Source organism: Schistocerca gregaria, chromosome 4, assembly GCF_023897955.1.
Source record: "Schistocerca gregaria isolate iqSchGreg1 chromosome 4, iqSchGreg1.2, whole genome shotgun sequence".
Classification (NCBI taxonomy): domain Eukaryota; kingdom Metazoa; phylum Arthropoda; class Insecta; order Orthoptera; family Acrididae; genus Schistocerca; species Schistocerca gregaria.
In genome coordinates, this window is record NC_064923.1 from 115,012,954 (window position 1) to 115,027,252 (window position 14,299).

The following is a 14,299-nucleotide window of genomic DNA, read 5'->3' on the forward strand; positions in this document are numbered from 1 at the left end:
TGTACAGAGAGAGTCTACAATCACATCCTAGAATTCTTTGGAGGGTACCAGACTTTGTGCGAACTCTCACACTAGTGCATGCAAAACTGCGTGAATTGTCAGAATTAGCTGTCTCTGCTCATGAGGCTTTTCTAGTGTCATATTTCATATCCATTTCAATGTTTGTGACTGTTCAGGTATACTTCCTTGGAACAAAATTATCGTACCTAGCTATGAGTAGTGTCAGTAGCTGGCAAGGGAACCTGAGTATGTTCCTCAGTGTAGCTCATCTGACGATACTCGTCGTGCCCGCCCACTGTGTGGAGACAGAAGCGAGGCGCACGCAGAGGCTGTGCTCGCAGCTGCTGCTGGAAGGGCGGCGTGGGCGGCGCCGCCCACCGTGAGCTGCGGCTGCTGGCGCGGCAGATGTCCTCTGGACGCCCAGTGGCCAACCTGTTGGGAGTTCTCACCGTGCGGCTGAGCCTCATTGCTGCTTTCGTGTCTGTAGTGACCACCTACAGCACCCTTTTCCTCACCTTATGGTCCTCAGGTTGAGTGAATGCAACTTCAGTAGATAAGAAGTAGTTAGTGTTACATACCCATTACACAGCAACCGAAGATTGGTTAGGACTGCTGCATCATCGTATTTACTTCTGAGAAGCAGGATGGAGAGACAAAAGTGGCGTACACTCCAATATTCATTGCTGCCGGTCTACTGTAACAATATTTTATTTGAAATAAATGGGCTTTTCACTGTATGTCTACAATTGTTCCTAGGCATTTCACATTGTTACCTTTGTAGGATAGGTACAAGTATAACAATTACGTCATTAGCCAGAATTTGTGTGCCAAAATGAGTATAAGTTTCCTATGTGGTTATCGGTTAGAAAGGCTTTTGACTGAGTCAGATGATGAAATGGTAGATGATCCTGTCGATAATGCTGATTTTCTAGATTTTCTTGATGGTTCAAGTGATGATGATGATGTATCAGCTGGAAGTGGGGATATTGATGTGATTGTGAAGTACATCAAGGTGTTGCATTGTTATCTAACGAAACTGATGTTGTTGGAGGAGTATAGACGTTGTGTAATGGCACACTTAGTCTACAAATCCTTCAACAGAGTCAACAGCAAGGTGAGCGTAATAAATATGTTATACGAAATTCCTTTTTATCGGGATACTATGTTTATTATTGCACTGTATCTTATTCTAGCGACTAATGCGCTGAGCTGTCATAGTTATGTTTCTGAGTTCAGAACTCGGTCCAGCGATTAGTGATTGTTTTGGTGGAGAACGCGATGCTGGGACAGGGCTTCTCACGGTTATCCTTTTACCTTCTCTGTGTAGACTGTCTAGGGAGATGAAAACCTCTGTTTTGCAAAACTCTTTGGGGTTTGTATGCACTATATTTTTACTTTTTACTTATTATCAGGTTTAGGTATTTGTGTTTCTTTGCAATTTATTTTATTAATTGTATTTAATTCTAGTTTACTTTATTTTTCTTCGTTTTAGATTTTTATTTTGAATGTGAAAACATTTTTCTCCTGTTCCAGGCCTATGGGGTTTTCTCTTTAAGGGGCTGACGAAACTAAAGTATCTGTTCATAACCAAAGAGATGATGATAGTGATTTTGAAAGAAAACAACAGAGAAATGAGATGGGTATCACAAGTCAAAAATGCGACTTACCCTCCTAATACAAGTCAGGAACTGAATGCTTACTTATCTTAGCTGGTGTGTACAAACTTACTGGAGAATCTCTTAAAGAGCTATGGGACAACAGGAATGATCCGAAACGATGTCGATTCAGCGTTTCCATACGGTCAACGGATTTCTCACATTTGACAACAAAAAAGATCTAGCAGCTATGCGAAATCATGATAAACTGGCTGCTACCAGGAATTTCTTTGAAATGTTTTTGGAAAAGTTGCCCATAATGTTAGTTCCTTCCGAAGATGTCAAGTGGTTCGATTCAGAGGAAGACGTACCTTCCGGCAGTATATACCTTCAAACCGCAGAGGAAAATATGAGGTAAAATTGTGATTGTTAACAGACGTAAAAACTGGAAAATGGACAACGAGAAACAAAAGTTGTTTTGAGGCTTGTAGAAAATGGTGAGGAATCTGAGGAAAACTTTACCACAGACAATTTCTTTACGGTGTATAATCTGGCCATTAAACTTCTAAGATAAATTTAATACTAGTAGGAACTCTCATAAACAACAATTCTGAAATTGTGGACGAAATGTAACCAAGCAATACCACACCAGTACGTTCAATTATCTTTGGGTTCCATAGGGACGTAACTTTGGTCGTACGAGCCAAAAGTTAAATAAAGGTATTCTATTACTCTCTACAATACACCATGCTGTATCTTGTCTCTAAAACAGCATAAGAAGCTTGAAGTAATACGACATTGCATCAAACCGAAACGAGGAGTTGACCCAACAGATAAACTGGCTAGCACTTATTCCTGTAAAAGGAGTACCAAACGATGGTGTGTCTGTTTGTTCTATAAAGTGTTAAATATTGCTGCAATAATTACTGTGTGTTGTAAGTACATTTCAATCCAGATTGCAATCAAAATAAATTGTTCAGAAGGCGGTTATTCCTAAGTGAATTTGAACATGAGCTACCAAAACAAATGCGAGAGCACAGACTAACCAGAAAGTCTTAACAAGATCAAAGTTAGTTTGGGGAATAATACAGGAACGAGTTTAGGAACAAAAGAACGGAAAAGGGGCGTGTATAAAGAGAGTGTACCGAAGAAAGCCCGAAAGGTATACAAAAAGTGCAATAGATATCAATCTTTCTTCTGCCTAGAGCATGCAAACATGTATTGCAAGAACTGGATAAGTTAAAGCGATGGGCATACACGTTGAGTATAATATACACTCCTGGAAATGGAAAAAAGAACACATTGACACCGGTGTGTCAGACGCACCATACTTGCTCCGGACACTGCGAGAAGGCTGTACAAGCAATTATCACACGCACGGCACAGCGGACACACCAGGAACCGCGGTGTTGGCCGTCGAATGGCGCTAGCTGCGCAGCATTTGTGCACCGCCGCCGTCAGTGTCAGCCAGTTTGCCGTGGCATACGGAGCTCCATCGCAGTCTTAGCACTGGTAGCATGCCGCGACAGCGTGGACGTGAACCGTATCTGCAGTTGACGGACTTTGAGCGAGGACGTATAGTGGGCATGCGGGAGGCCGGGTGGACGTACCGCCGAATTGCTCAACACGTGGGGCGTGAGGTCTCCACAGTACATCTATGTTGTCGCCAGTGGTCGGCGGAAGGTGCACGTGCCCGTCGACCTGGGACCAGACCTCAGCGACGCACGGATGCACGCCAAGACCGTAGGATCCTACGCAGTGCCGTAGGGGACCGCACCGCCACTTCCCAGCAAATTAGGGACACTGTTGCTCCTGGGGTATCGGCGAGGACCATTCGCAACCGTCTCCATGAAGCTGGGCTACGGTCCCGCACACCGTTAGGCCGTCTTCCGCTCACGCCCCAACGTCGTGCAGCCCGCCTCCAGTGGTGTCGCGACAGGCGTGAATGGAGGGACGAATGGGGACGTGTCGTCTTTAGCGATGAGAGTCGCTTCTGCCTTGGCGCCAATGATGGTCGTATGCGTGTTTGGCGCCGTGCAGGTGAGCGCCACAATTAGGACTGCATACGACCGAGGCACAAAGCGCCAACACCCGGCATCATGGTGTGGGGAGCGATCTCCTACACTGGCCGTACACCTCTGGTGATCGTCGAGGGGCACTGAATAGTGCACGGTACATCCAAACCGTCATCGAACCCATCGTTTTACCATTCCTAGACCGGCAAGGGAACTTGCTGTTCCAACAGGACAATGCACGTCCGCATGTATCCCGTGCCACCCAACGTGCTCTAGAAGGTGTAATTCAACTACCCTGGCCAGCAAGATCTCCGGATCTGTCCCCCATTGAGCATGTTTGGGACTGGATGAAGCGTCGTCTCATGCGGTCTGCACGTTCAGCACGAACGCTGGTCCATCTGAGGCGCCAGGTGGAAATGGCATGGCAAGCCGTTCCACGGGACTACATCCAGCATCTCTACGATCGTCTCCATGGGAGAATAGCAGCCTGCATTGCTGCAAAAGGTGGATATACACTGTACTAGTGCCGACATTGTGCATGCTCTGTTTCCTGTGTCTATGTGCCTGTGGTTCTGTTAGTGAGATGTATCTGACCCCAGGAATGTGTCAATAAAGTTTTCCCTTCCTGGGACAATGAATTCACGGTGTTCTTATTTCAATTTCCAGGAGTGTAATTCCCTATTTTTGTTTTCAGGAAGCTTTGCCTTCCTGTAATCTTCGTTCTCTTAGAAGTGTGCGTCTCTTTGCTACAGACAGGTTTCAGATCTGTATGCATTGCAACTTCTCAGTGTCGTTATCCTTTCCTTCGACTGTTCTGTCGTTTGATCCAATTGCGGAACGGCTTCCATCAGCTGAAAACAAAATATCTGGGTATTCAAGATACCATAAAACAGAGCAGATTTTCAGTTTTTTTAAGAACATACAACCTATAGTTGAAGGTTAACTTTATCGTTTACCTAGTTTTCAACGTTAGTAATAACGTCTTCTTCAGAACATAAAATATTATTTAAATGTTTGCCTAAAACAAGCCATGTCCTAAGTCAACTTTATAAATCTTGATGCATAACCATAAGGTTTTGTCACTTCTATTAAACAAGCTGGAGCACAGTCACTTTAAGCCAATTGTATGGGCCTCGTCGTGTGAGTTGTCACACGACGAGGCTGGTGCTACAGCTTGTTTAATAGAAGTGACATAACCTTATGTTTATGCATTAAGTTTTATTAAGTCGACTTAGGACATGGCTTGTTTTAGGCAAACATTTAAATAATATTTTATGTTCTGAAGAAGACGTTATTACTAACGTTGAAACCTAGGTAAACGATAAAGTTAACATGTAACTGTAGGCTGTATATTGTTATATAACCAATAACAGTTGCTGTCGCTGCATAAAAATTTTTCAGTTAATTCCTGGTTGCTGCGTCTTACGTCCCACGAGAACTCGGGATGTATCACATCAACACCAGGGGATACCACGTCGGTGTAGAGTAATGAATCAGGGAGTTTGCCCAGTATCCTCGAGTCTCGGTTCACGACATAGGTTCCTGTTTGCCACGCATCATTCGCAAATGATTGAATCACATCTTGCATTAACCTTTCTATAGTGTTTCAAAGAAAAACACATATTGTGAATGGGTCAGTTAGACCCGCTGATAAGGAAAATGCATTCTTAAAAGGCACTTCAAAATAACTTTTGTAGATGGTTTTATACGTAGAAGAAATGACACTTGAAATTATCAAAATTTATTTAACATAATTATTACAAAAAAAGTTATTTACAAAATTATAATTGAAAAATAAATTATTGTTACATGTAACTTCAAAATACTTTTTGTAGCAAAACACACATTAGAACTTAAATTACAACTTTTGTCGCAGACAATATTTATTATTATATTTAAATTCAATTACAAAACTTGACTTCGATGAAATACACTCCTGGAAATTGAAATAAGAACACATGTTAACACGAGGCAGCTGAAAGAGCTGATTCAGACGGCTCTCACTGAAAATTTCTGGAGAATGCAAAAGTCCCGAATTCAGAAGAGTCTGTCTGGACGTAGGTGCTCTAATCATTATCTGTTTAGGTGTTTGGGGGGGGGGGGGGGGGTAGTGCCCAATACATCTCCATAGGAAGATGTTAAACTGAAGGTCAGGACTGCAGAGGAACTATTCAAGATCACGAAGAGGTTGTTCTCGATATCTTGTTTCCTTAAGGACCTTTTCCCAAAGTCCACATTCGACATTACAAGCGCAGGGCAAGGAAGTTTTGATGGGGATACAAATAAACCGGAAAGAAGCATCAAGTCGCCAATTCCCAGTAGTGGAAGTTGTTGAGAAATCCATGAACCCAGTAAGAGAACAGGACCAGAAAGAGTTTTGATTCTCACAGGTTACCGTCAGGGTGATTAAGGATATCAGAAACGGCAAGCTAGCGGATAGAAAAGTTGCAGATAAACCTGTAACGTAGTAATGTGGCATCTTCGATTTTGAGTCGCGTTGTTGGAAAACAGGAGTTGGATATAGCACTCATCCAGAAACGTGTCTTACGTAAAGAGGGCTTACCATGACTTGGAGTAACTGCGGATAAGCAGATTTATGGCAGGAACTAAATACCTCAAAATATCTCTTTATATTAAAAGCGGCACTTCATTCATACCGAAGGTGAACTTCCTTTCTAGGGACTTAGTGACTATCAGGATGAAACAATGTTTTGGTGTGAGCACGAGGCAAATTGTACTGGACTTCCTTCCTTGCAAGGACAGTGTTCCTCCTTCCAAGGAAGTCAAGAGATTGATAGTTTATTGCACATGCATGAACAACTGGTTGTTGGCTGCAATGCCAACAGCACAGGTGACTACCTACTCAACTACCGAATGGAGAACAATCTAGTCGTTTGAAAGATGCGTAAGGAACATAATCCTTGAAGAGAAGAAGGGAATAGTTGAGTTATGCAGGTTTTGGATCATTCAGGAGAACTGGGAATCTGCTAAAGAGTGTGGTGGCTTCAAGAAACTTCTGTGGTCGATAGAATGTGTACCTGTTCAGATCACTGGGCCCAGATGCAAATGCTCTGCTACAGCAAGCATGACCAAAATTAATCAGACACCTATGTAGACGTTTTGAAGTCAGTGTAACAGCAAGAATAAGTCCAAATTGTTGTAGGACTATGAGTATTGTTTTAAATTCAAAGCCAGGGAAAACATCATATCAAGCCTCTTTCTAAGGACATTATAAAAACTGGTTAATTTGCACTTTAGGGAAAGAAAGTTAAATGAGGTCCCCTTACATGGAAGCCAACATTCATACCTAGTAAGTAAATCATGAAAAACAGTAGCTCACTAACTTACTGGAGAGATAGAAGAAACCGTACATTTCCCAGAAATTGCTCTCTGCCTCGTTTTGGATATTGTATAGCTTTTTAGAAATACAACCTTCCAATGCATTGTTAGAGCTTCATAAGAGCATGACATTGAGACTATGATACGTTGGCAGATTGGCAGATTATGGACTATATTCAGGAGCCAGAATGATGGTAAAAGTACAGTTAGAACATAGGCACAATCTGATTTTGACATTGCACAAGATTTATTGAAGGAACAGGAACAGGATCTAATAGCCAGTCGCAGTAAAACTGTCCATGAGTAAACGTATCCTGGACATGGGCTGGTAGGCTAAACCTTTCGATAAAATTCTATCAGCGGAAGGCATACTGAACTAGTAAGGGATGAATGTGAAACTAAGATGGGTTCCTCGAATGTAAGTTCTAAGATGGAATATGCTCTTATATTCGTTATAACGGGCAGTGGGAAATAGTTGGGGTCCATGTCCCAAGAGCATATACTGGATACTCACTTCTGCAATCAGACTTATAACCAATGCGGTTGCAGTAGGGTGGAATAAAGTAGAAGTTACAGCTAAGGAGCTCAAGAAGTTGCAGAGATCGGCGTGTCTAAGAGTAACGGGTGGATCAGCAGCACACCCATTGCTGGAGTGAAGACCATCCCTCAGTCACCCACATTACGTCTCTTTCTTGTAATGGAGAATGCGATACTAACATACAGATAAAAACAGATAACCTCCAGGATACTCACATTTCCACATAAATACACTATTCTGCAAAACTTATGTAGAAGATAGACTACACGGTGATTGAATGTATAGGAGCATATTTCACGAAGTGCACAGAGTTTGGACGTCACATGCAATTACGTCACCTTGCCCACAGTTATCCAATTAGCCGTGTTCATCCAATCCACATGTCTTTTTCAAAGCACGTCATCGCCTTTTACAAGTGAAGGATTTACCACTTTACCCCAACGCATCCACTGGACACAAATATTAATGTGACCACCTTTAAGAGAGAGGAACACTGTGGGAGGTGGAGGAAGATAGTGAGGTTAGGAACACGGAGTCATACTAACTCCAGTATTGTGCCCAGCTGTGCTAACTTTCTCCGTTTTGGATCCACGGTGTGATTGGATTTACAGCCGGGGAGGATGGACAGGGATGTACTGTGGACTCATCGTGGTATTTTTCGAACCAAACACATGCACTGCGAACTTTGAGGGGCGTTGTATTGTCCAGCTGTGCTATCGTACCTGGGAAAAAAATGCATGTAGGTGTGTACATTGCCCCCAGGGACACATGCATACTTGTGTCGATTCGCGGTGGCTTCTATAATGACGAGATGACCTAGAGGATTCTACAAAAGCATTCCCCAGACCACGACACTATCTCCTCCAACCCGGACCCTAGCGACTATTGTTACAGGGTGTTCCCTTTCAAACGTTTCAAGCCGTACATGCCAACTGCAGTCTGCGTGATGGAGCAGAAAAAGTGATTCACCTGAAAATGCCTCCTGTCGCAGCTCCTTGAATGTCCCGTAGCGGTTGAACGTCACCGACGAACAGCATTAAGTTGGAGTGAATGAACATGGTGACTGCTGCGAAGGCCCGACACAGCAACGTCCGCTGAACTGTCGTTCAAGAGACACTGTCTGTAGTCCCTGAGTTCAGTTGCTCTTCTGTTCGAACGTTCGCAAAATCAACAGTCATTGTTGTCCATTTTTTGTTGTCCATTTCCATTTTGTTGTCTACATTAATTTCCATTTAACTGATCATTGTTTCAAATTTAATCACTAAAACAGGTAAGATTTAATTGTTTTCAAAAAGAAGTTGAAACTAGGTACTTAAAAGCATAGTGATGTGATTTTCTTACCTATATGAAATGTGCACTCAGACAGCATGAGACAACAAAATGTTTATGGCTGCTAAAGAGGAAATCGAATAATTTTATACACTCTAGTTTATTAAATTCACCTTTGATAAAAATGATATTAAATTTAATTTCTTACTTTCACCTAGGAAAATGAGATTAAATTTATTTTCTTACGTTCGCCTTTTATAGAATGAAGTAAAAATGGATGACTTTGACCTGCACTTTTTTTCTTACATTCACTTTTATATGAAATAAAGAACTTAGAAATCGGTGGGTGAACGAAAAAATGAGGTAAATAGTTTAAATCGGTAGAATTAGTCGGAAATTGAGGTACTGAGCTAAAGCTCAGAAATCGGTGGGAATGATTTAAATAGACTGAATCAAAAAATCGGTTGAATCTGTCAGAAATTGTGGTATTGAGCTAGTGAGTGAGCTAGTGAGCTACAACCGGTAAAATCATTCTACTCATGACCGATCTTCGAACTGCTGTCTAGTTCGGTTTTAGGAAAACAAACGAAGTAAACGTTTTATGACATCGTCTCTCGCGGGCCACTTGAACTGAGCTCACAACTTAATTGTTGATGAGCACAGAAAAGGCGTATGGTATCCAGTTTTTTCTTAACAATTGTTTATCTGCACAACCTAGCCTTCAACACCGCTACAAACATTTCAAATTGTTTCTGACAACCTTCTATCTCTACAGTAATTCTACGTATTAATCAATTTTGTACTAGCTTCGCTTACAGATATATTCTGGGACTATCTCAGCGACAAATTGATGTTAAAAAGTGGAAATTAGTAAATTAATGGCATCACGATGTGATGCATGTTTCCCTATATGATGTTAACACTAAATGCTTTCCTTTCCTAGGAAATCTCTGTCAAAACTTCAGCAATCAAAATTCTATCGTACATTTATTGTAGACTGTAGTGAACCTCTGATATCTCAGCTTCGTTTTCAAAGAATGTGTAGAGAACAAAATTATCACAGATTTGTTACATTTTTGTCTTTAATTACAGCACATAGTATTACAATATTTGAGACATCATAGTTGAAGATGCTTTCTGTTTACATGCTTATGAAATTTGCTATGTTTTCATTATTACTTCAGGAGCAAATTTGCGACTGTAGTAGAAATTGTCGTATCCAAGAAATCGCTTACAAACAAATTAATATGAGTATCAACTTTTCAGATCATTAAAAACTGCCTCCTTCTGCTTTTAAAGCCACCACCACCTTTCGTTTGCTACATCTAACCATCTGTCTTAATTTTTTTGGCCCTGCCTGTTTTGTGTTTTTTAATGTTGCGCTAATGCCAAAATGATGAAGAGCCAACTCCATATTTTCCCGCGAATAATCCCTTATTATAGCCAAATCTGGTAATCCCACCAAAGCTATACAAGGCGTTAGGGGGTAAAAGTACAGATATTTCTGTTGATGACTCGTGTCAGTGGATTCAGCAACATTGCGATATTCAGCAACATTGCGACCGTATTTACTTCATTTACACACTGATAATTACAGCTGTTGGTAATAGCGACCGTTTAGGTTGGTTGTATGAAGCGTAAAGCGCGGAGGCGAAATGGGTAGTTTAGATTGACATGCGTCTTCAGCAACGCGGTGCAGTTATGATGGTGCAGGAAATATCAGGAAGTAATTTTTGTGATGTGTTTGCGGTAATCACGTTATACACAGAGAGAAAAAACCTAACACACTGCAGTGGACACATATAAAATTATCATTGAGTAAATGTCTTCACCTATGCCCTTAACACCCGCTATATGAGATCAGGAAGAGTGAGTCATATTATATACATGTCTGCAAGACTATTAACACAGATTCAGGCAGACTCTTCCATATACAGACGCTGAAACGTGTATTTGGCTTCTGTGTCAACCCATGCAAACAGCAGCTTGTCCAAAACTCAACTCAGTCGTCGTATGACAGTAACAAAACATTGTGAGTTCACCGAGAGGGGACGTCTAAGTTATTGCACACAGAACCCAATAATAGTGCTAGGTCAGTTGTCATAATGTGAAAAATGATGAGAAGATGAGGCTTAGCATTTATTTACTATATATCCAGGAGCAGTGAAAATTTGACATTAATTTTCACACGTATTGTGTTTTCTTTAAAGTTTTTCGCTTCTAATAATTTGAGGTGGTGTTCACAGACAGGCAAAAAATTACATTCACTACCTGATATTATCTTCAATACTACTCAGATACTACTATTACTGCAGAATATTTTTCGTGTGGCCTCGTGAAGCAATTGAAATAATATGACAAATTCTGTAAGCGATATCTGGTTCAAAAATTTTTCAAATGGCTCTGAGCACTATGGGACTGAACATCTGAGGTCATCAGTATCCTAGACTTAGAACCACTTAAGCCTGACTGACCTAAGGATATCACACACATCCACGCCCGAGGCAGGATTCGAACCTGTGACCGTAGCAGCAGCGCAGTTCTGGACTGAAGCGCCTAGAACCGCTCGGCCTAATATCTGGTCTTCTGAGCTGCAGACATGGCAGAGTTACCACAATGAAATCTGGCAGAAGATTCAGACAGTCTGGTCGTATGTAAATTATTCCCGCGGCAAGACAAAATCAATTTCTTAACAACATAAGGCGATGATAATGTTACCGACGACAGCGATACTAAGGTTGCTAACCACGGTTTTCCGGCATTCCTTACCAAAAAGGATGCTGTAAACATTCCCGAGTTCGAACCTGAAGTAACTGCCAGCATTAGCAATTTGGAAATCCCTCGATATGGTGAAGCAACTAAAGTCATTTAACAAAGGCAAGTCTTCCCACAAACTCCTAATCTTTCGGGGTATACTGATGAAGTAGCTCCAATTAGGCAATCGTATACAACCTCTCGCTACCCGAAAGATCGGTATCTAATGACTGCAACGTGGTTTAGGTCACACCTACACAAAAAAAAGAATATAGCTGTATATTGTCAACAATGCTTTGTAGTAGGATTTTTGTACATATAGTTTGTATTAATTTAATGAAGTATCTGAAAACTATGTCTTGGCACATGACAGCACGGATTCAGAAAACATGGTTCTACTGAAACTACAGGTTGGGGAAGGTGGAGAAATCGTCCGTGGCAGAGCACTATCACACGCACTTGTTCAGAAAAGCTGTACAATTACAAAAACACGTGAACAATTTCAACAAGAAAGAGGAAAGGTAAACGGATCCTGGCGCCCCGTACTGCAGCGAACGACCGTCGCAGTTAGCAAGAGGCAACCGCACCGCAAATATCCGTGGAGAAGCCCTCGTACGTTGGCGCGCAAGGTATATATAGTCTGCGGCCGCGAGCTCGGCTCCAGTTCACCACCAGCAATGGAGGGTGAAGCTTTGACAATGTCAGCCATTCGTGCTGGCGAAACGTCAGTAAAATCATTAGATGAATGTCGGCCGAAGAACCCGAGACAGAAGCCAATAGACAGTTTGTGATCCATGTTTCACATCCATACCAATGCTGTGCTCTAAACAAATATTTTCAGAAATTTGTTCCTCCAATCAAGGCCTATGTTTGATACTAGTACACTTCTCTTGGTCAGGAATGTCCATTTTGCGACTGCTAATCTCTTTTTGATGTCCTCCTTGTTCGGTCCGTCAATGGTTATTTTGCTGCATCAGTCCTGATGTTATGTTTCTCGCTGTTCTCATTTTTGACACGTCGTATTACTTTCGTCTTTCTTCGTTATACTCTCAATCCACATCTTGTACTAATTATACATTTCATTCCATACAGCAGATCCTGTAGCTCTTCTTCTCTTTCACTCAGGATAGCACTTTCATATTTACCGAACAATTAGTTTAATAAGTCACGGATGGAAAATACTAACACGAATTCTTTACAGACGAATGGAAAAACTGGTAGAAGCCGACCTCAGGGAAGATCAGTTTGGATTCCGTAGAAATATTGGAACACGTGAGGCAGTACTAACCCTACGAGTTACCTTAGAACCCAGGTTAAGGAAAGGCAAACCTAAGTTTCTAGCATTTGTAGACTCAGAGAAAGCTTTACACAATGTTGAATTGGATACTGTCTTTCAAATTCTGAAGGTGGCAGGGGTAAAATACAGGGAGCGAAAGGCTACTTACAATTTGTACAGAAACCAGATGGCAGTTATAAGAGTCGAGGGGCGTGAAAGGGAAACAGTGGTTAGGAAGGGAGTGAGACAGGGTTGTAGCCTATCCCCGATGTTATTCAATCTGTATATTGAGTAAAAGGAAACAAAGGAAAAATTCGGAGTAGGTATTAACATCACTGGAGAACTTTGAGGTTCCCCAATGACATTGTAATTCTGTCAGAGACAGCAAACGACTTGGAAGAGCAGTTGAACGGAATGGACAGTGTCATGAAAGGAGGGTATAAGATGAACATCAACAAAAGCAAAACTAGGATAATGTAATGAACTCGAATTAAGTCGGGTGGTGCTGAGGGAATTAGATTAGGAAATGAGACACTTAAAGTAGTAAAGGCATTTTGATATTTGGGGAGCAAAATAACTGATGATGGTCGAAATAGAGAGGATATAAAATGTGAACTGCCAATGGCAAGAAAAGCGTTTCTCAAGAAGCGAAATTTGTTAACATCGAGTATTGATTTAAGTGTCAGGAAGTCGTTTCTGAAAGTATTTGTATGGAGCGTACCCATGTATGGAAGTGAAACATGGACGATAAATACACTCCTGGAAATTGAAATAAGAACACCATGAATTCATTGTCCCAGGAAGGGAAAACTTTATTGACACATTCCTGGGGTCAGATACATCACATGATCACACTGACAGAACCACAGGCACATAGACACAGGCAACAGAGCATGCACAATGTCGGCACAAGTACAGTGTATATCCACTTTTCGCAGCAATGCAGGCTGCTATTCTCCCATGGAGACGATCGTAGAGATGCTGGATGTAGGCCTGTGGAACGACTTGCCAAGCCATTTCCACCTGGCGCCTCAGTGGGACCAGCGTTCGTGCTGGACGTGCAGACCGCGTGAGACGACACTTCATCCAGTCCCAAACATGCTCAATGGGGGACAGATCCGGAGATCTTGCTGGCCAGGGTAGTTGAATTACACCTTCTAGAGCACGTTGGGTAGCACGGGATACATGCGGACGTGCATTGTCCTTTGGAACAGCAAGTTCCCTTGCCGGTCTAGGAATGGTAGAACGATGGGTTCGATGACGGTTTGGATGTACCGTGCACTATTCAGTGTCCCCTCGACGATCACCAGAGGTGTACAGCCAGTGTAGGAGATCGCTCCCCACACCATGATGCCGGGTGTTGGCCCTGTGTGCCTCGGTCGTATGCAGTCCTGATTGTGGCGCTCACCTGCACGGCGCCAAACACGCATACGACCATCATTGGCACCAAGGCAGAAGCGACTCTCATCGCTGAAGACGACACGTCTCCATTCGTCCCTCCATTAACGCTTGT